This window comes from Notolepis coatsorum, assembly GCF_963971535.1.
Source record: "Notolepis coatsorum genome assembly, chromosome: 14".
In the NCBI taxonomy this organism is placed as follows: domain Eukaryota; kingdom Metazoa; phylum Chordata; class Actinopteri; order Aulopiformes; family Paralepididae; genus Notolepis; species Notolepis coatsorum.
The window spans coordinates 70,785,791-70,791,633 of record NC_140178.1 but is presented as its reverse complement, the minus strand read 5'-3'; the positions used below and the strand labels follow the sequence as shown (position 1 = coordinate 70,791,633).

Sequence of the window (5,843 nt, the reverse complement as noted above, 5' to 3'; positions counted from 1 at the left end):
AGATATGTACATACATAAGCTTTCTAATTGACATTTGTCTAGTGTTTTTCTTTTCCTAAATCAAACTGACTTTTCAGGGATATTGATTGAAAATTATATTAACAGATTGCAGAATGGGTACAATACAGTACAGCTCAATACACACAATTGTTAAGGGGATGCAGACCAGAGAAAGACTTTCGTTTTGTTTACATCAGGGTCCCCCATTTTCAATTAATCATAACATATATGACATACAGGTAGACAGTACTGTTGCATCTAGACATTTATGACATACCAGATCTACAAATATACATTACTGTTACTATTTATGTGTACAAAAGGAGTATAAGAAGAGAGTATATACATTTGAGGGGGAAGAAACTATACATTGGAGAAGGTTTGAGTAGTTTAACATGATTTGTGGAGGTCCCTCTGGTGTTGTGGTCGTATAGCTATAATATAGAATATAGTTATAGCTCTACAAACAAGGTGACTCAGTCCTATATTTTAAAGCGTGGCAATGCGACCACAGGGCCATGGCTAATCCCCGGTACTGAATGAGTTAAAGAAGAAGGCTTTTCTCTGTACCTTCCACACAACACAAAAAGCCAGCTCCAAGCCAGCTCCAAGCCAGCTCCAAGCCAGCTCCAAGCCAGCTCCAAGCCAGCTCCAAGCCAGCTCCAAGCCAGCTCCAAGCCAGCTCCAAGCCAGCTCCAAGCCAGCTCCAAGCCAGCTCCAAGCCAGCTCCAAGCCGGCTTCATGGCTCAGTTGGCAGGTAGCTTATTTGATCAAAATACTGGACCGAGGCAGAGCACCAAAAGGCCCGGGACACACCTATGACCTGGAGGTACTGTCGGACCACGCTCTGGGGGTCCGGTCCCAGGAAGATATACAGGTCCAGGATTCCACCGAGGGCCACCCAGGTGAGCGCGGGAGCGGGCTGCAACGACACCTCTACACAACAGTCAAAGTGAAGACAATTAGCTATTACCATACATCAAGACACACTCGATATACAAGTATGCAGGACCAAACGTTGCATGCTGAGATACTATGGGTGCCTGTAAGGAATGGCTATCACAGGCCGTACCCATGGCATTGCTGTTGAGTAGGAACACTCCGTGTGCCAGGCCATCTCCCTCCTGTACCAGGTAGAATGGGTGGGAACCATACAGGTTGGCATTATCCTGGGAAAATACATCAATATTTACAATGGGCTTTGAAGACAAAACGGATGACAGGGACACAGACACATTTTTACAAACAAAGTATTTTTTCTATTTTTCATACGGAAATATTCTACACTCAAATGTTTTTTTTTGCCATGGGTCTCCTTCGTCTTGAATATCAGATGAACTGGATGGGGACTCACGTGGGGCGCAATGTCCCTGTTCCACAGGGTGAGGGAGGTCCAGTTGAGGTCCAGGCTGAGGAGGGTGTAGTGCTCCCCAGGCCAGACACCAGCGGGGCAGCCAGGGAGGTGGAAAGCTGCAGGTACTGGTCGGCATAAAGTAACGGGGCCACGGTGGTGTTCACACTGACGGGACGGATACAGGACACAGGGCCAATGCATATTATGTATTACCGGCTGTGTGAATGAATGAAAATGAATGAATGAATGAATGTCTCTTACCTCTGTGATGTACAGTATTGATTGATTGATTGATTGAAAACTTTATTTAACAGATTGCAGAATGGGTACAATACAGTATGGCTCAATACACACAATTGTTAAGGGGATGCAGACCAGAGAAAAAAACTATAATCAAACCAACCGATGAGGAAACCTATTCGGCTCCGTCAATAGTCTGGCCCGAGCAACTTTAGTAGATGAAGAAGACAACGGATGAGGGCTACCTAACGCTGGAGAGGTTCCCCTCGTGGAGTGGTGGCTTCTTATACCCTGCTCAGAGGGGTCTCAGTGGAGGACATTCACGCTGCAGCATCTTGGTCCTCCCCGGGGCCTTTCATCAGGTTCTATCTGATGGATATGGCTGACAGTTCTGTCTCTAATGCGGTCCTTAGTGCTGGGACCTCATCATCACCATACCACTATTAGTGTAATAGCTGGGATGTGTGATGTAGACTGTGGTTTCATGCACGGTTTACTCACATTTTGTGTGTTTTAGGGAGCTGCGCCCTGTTGCGCATGGTTTCAGTGTTCTATCCTTATGCTCCTCGTTAGGATGAGTGCGGGCCTAGGACCCTCCCTGCTTTTGATGTTCTAGAAGGGACCTCAGGGGGTACATTCATCAGGGCTATGTACTTGCTTTCCGCCCATTAGTCCATTAGGCGAAGCAAGATGCGCAGCCAGTATGAAATATAACAAAGGTTATCCCATAACCCTAGTTATATGATTACTGGCAAAGCGTCTTGCTTTTTTAGCCCTGAGGACCCCAGTCTGTTTTTCGCGTGAACTTCGGGCTCAGAAGGGTGAGCATGGCCACTTCATCTGGTTATATACTAGAGCGGGGGGCGTGGCTGATTGTTGTTGTTTTTCTGTTGAATAACAGCATATTGACCCAAGTGACACAGGACAGCAATTACACAAGACAGGACACAACATGAGTTACTGTTAGTTGTCAAAATATGACAAAAATGTATCAGGGCTCATTTCAATCTTAACCACCTGTAAAATGGTCAAGGAATGTAAAGTATATGGTGACACATGATATCCAATTTGGTATTCATTAGTTTGTCTTGCTCAGGTGGAAATCACACGTCTCTTCCGTTCCGTTTCTCTTCTGTTTAGATGTAACCATCTAAAATGTAAAAATAGGTTATATTTGAATAAGCGGCTCCGTCACGGACTGCGAGCAGCGTGCATACACACACACCATTCCCTTCTGTTATTGTACTGAGAACGTCAAACACCCCCCCATCATTAATTTCCTTTACCGTCAGTAGCACAACCAAGCGTGCACACCTGGGAGTGCTACATTCATTCATATTATCATACATACGTATACATTCATTCATCTTATCAATCATTCATACATACGTTTATTAGGTTATTATGGTTGTGGGTTTTATTGGTGTTGCTGTTTGCTTGGTTTAGGTTAATGAACACATCTAGTGTGTAGGAAATTGTTAATGAATTGATGTGTAGCACCTGTGTAGGTTGTTAATTAATTATGTGAGGTATACTGTACCAGGTGTACATGAGGGCTGCTTTGGCCCAAGGAAGTCGGTCTTCACCTGCTCAGTTACAAAGTAGGTAACATAGTGAAGCTCTGTATGTGTTTTGTTTGTTCTGTTTATTATTGTGAGTTGTTGTGGAACTCATGTTGTAGGTGTAAGTATAATAATAATATAATAATGCAGGACCTCTTTAGGGGGTCTTTAATCGGCATGCAACAAACTGGACATGCAATTGGAGCGGCACACACACACACCGGGATACACACACACACACACACACACATGCATTGTCTTTCCTCAGTCGCCGATGCGATAGAGTCTCTGCGCCTAACCCATCCCGTCGTCCTTCCCCCCATGAGCAGCCGGGAGCAGATAGGGCGTCAACGTGAGCCGCGCCCCGGGGACCAATCCAAGTGCTCCTGTCCGTCTTCGTCAAGGGCGCCACAGCATTAGCGATCTGTTGTTGTACATGTTTTTCCATTGGGTTTATCTTATCGGGGGGGAAACCCTTGCGAGCACGGGGAGAACATGCAAACTCCACACAGAAAGGCCTGGGAGATACGATACCCCACCTGGGTACCTGGCATCATGGAAACCTGGTCCCCAAGCGGGAATCGAACCCTGGACCTTCTTGCTGTGAGGCGACAGTGTTATAACCACTACACCACCGTGCCGCCTTAGTGGCAGTATTGTAGGTATAGTGTATTTTTGTTTTGTTATTGCGCTTGTGTCACTGTTTTTAAAAGAATGTCACCTCTGCACCGTGGGAGGCCGGCAAATAAAACAACACCAAGAAACAATACTACACCATTGTTTGTGGGAGTTTTTTGAGGAGTCTAGAAAGAACCCCGCCACAGCCTCATTGGTCACCACGACCTTATAATTATTCTCCTCCTCAGTCCATGGTTAACCTGGCTTACTTTTAACCCTCTGAGAATGATGGTGGATCATCTGGCATTAACATAATGTATTTTGTACGTTGTTGCAGGCTCAGGTGGTATCATATGAATCTTATATTATATGGGCGGCTACATGGCGTAGTGGGCAAGGCACTCGCCACGAAATGCTGGAGACGCTGGGCTCGTCAGTTCGAGCCCAGCGCTCCACATTTGCTTTCAGTTTAGCTGGTCGTCCACAGTAATACACATTGGCCGTATTACGGGGAGGGAAACTGAAGGGTGTGGACAGCGACTCCTACAGGTCAGTTGGTGCGCCTGCGCAGTAGAATCAGGAAGTGTCGGGGGCAGCGTGAGCCTCCCACGCGTTACTCCTCGCCACTGAGAGATCGAGCTGCGCAGGTGAAAAGATGCGACTGCTGTTACCTCAAGTACCGGAGGGGACTTGTGCTATGTATGACTTAGTCCACATTGCAGCCGGCTTGTGGGAGGCAAGAAACAGCGTCCGTGACAGGGGAGGGTTGAATTGGATGATACGAAATTGGGATGGGAGAAAAATATAGAAAAATGGGAGAAAAAGTGGATAAAAAAAAATGAATCTTATATTATATATATTGCATATTACAAGTGTTAGATTTAGTTGAGTTTCAATTACTGTCACTAACTTATCCTGTATTCCTTCAGGACAGACTCTGCTTGCCCCCTTGAGATAATATACGACACACAGGCTCCCCGGTAATTATTTTCTTCTAGACATTCTAGAAATCCTCCATGACTCCCCAAACTTTACTGATCATAGAAGACTGAACTCGTGAACATAATTTCATGGTGCTGTAATTAACACAACACATTGTAGCTTTCTTGTCAGTCAACATTGAACCATTTTAGTGGTATCCTCATGGTACATTAATGTACACACAACAAGAGGATCTTCTTCTTCTTCTTCTTGTATTTTTCCGGCAGTGTAAACGTAACGTGGCGTATTACCGTAGCCTCTGTTTGCAAAGACGCTTTCTGATTGGCTAGGCCGTGTACAGCGAAGAAGAAAAGACCCTCTCTGACTGGTTCAGCTCCGAAGGGTCTCTTCCGCCTTGTACATATATTCTCTGCTTCGAAGTGGTTATGCTTAGGCATTCTTTCGAAGTGGTTATGCTTAGGCATTCTTTCAAAGTTAAGTGGTTATGCTTAGGCCCTCTTTCGACGTCGTTATGCTTAGGCCCTCTTTCAACGTGGTTATGCTTAGAGTTAGGGTTAGCCAATCGGAGAACGTCTTTTTCTTCTTCGCTGCAATCAAAGAGCGTCTTCGCTCACAGAGGCTATGGAAAAAAAATCACGCTTACTGCCCTCCTTAGTTCTCAAAACGACATGAGTCGCATATTCTTCTTCTTTTGATTTTTATTGGCGGTAGGCACAACCTTTCCGGTGCACCACCGCCACCTTCCCCAGTCCGATGCGGTCCCAATGCTGCACCACCGCCATCCTCTGGCATCCCCTACCTCCTACAATGTCCATTCTGCGTTCGCCATCATGAAGTGCAGCTAATGCTGCTACTTCCTGACTGAGTCCCCCTCTGTGAGACACTCCTTGCCTCCTGTGGGCTGACTCTGGACTTCTTGATTACTCACAATCCCCTTATTTAACTCACTTACTACTTCCTCCCATGTCAGACCCGTCATGCCCATGTGCTGTACTGCCACTTTAACTATTAACTTGATCCTTTCCGTTTTACTCTTAACCATAGCTGTTGCATTAATCACTCCTGCCACAAAGGCCACCACATTCATCTTCTCCTCCCCTCTCTTTATCCTCCTGTACTACATTTAC

General features: G+C 45.8%; 1 pseudogene across 1 annotated transcript; it reads right to left on the bottom strand.

The window, feature by feature from the left end:
* Positions 1 to 739: 739 nt before the first annotated feature.
* Positions 740 to 5,498, bottom strand: LOC311240560 (lysosomal alpha-glucosidase-like; annotated as a pseudogene). The gene is made up of 5 exons: positions 5,435 to 5,498; positions 1,840 to 1,885; positions 1,355 to 1,519; positions 1,073 to 1,169; positions 740 to 936 (listed from the first exon to the last, which is right to left on the bottom strand). The product of its transcript is annotated as a lysosomal alpha-glucosidase-like (transcript).
* Positions 5,499 to 5,843: the final 345 nt, after the last annotated feature.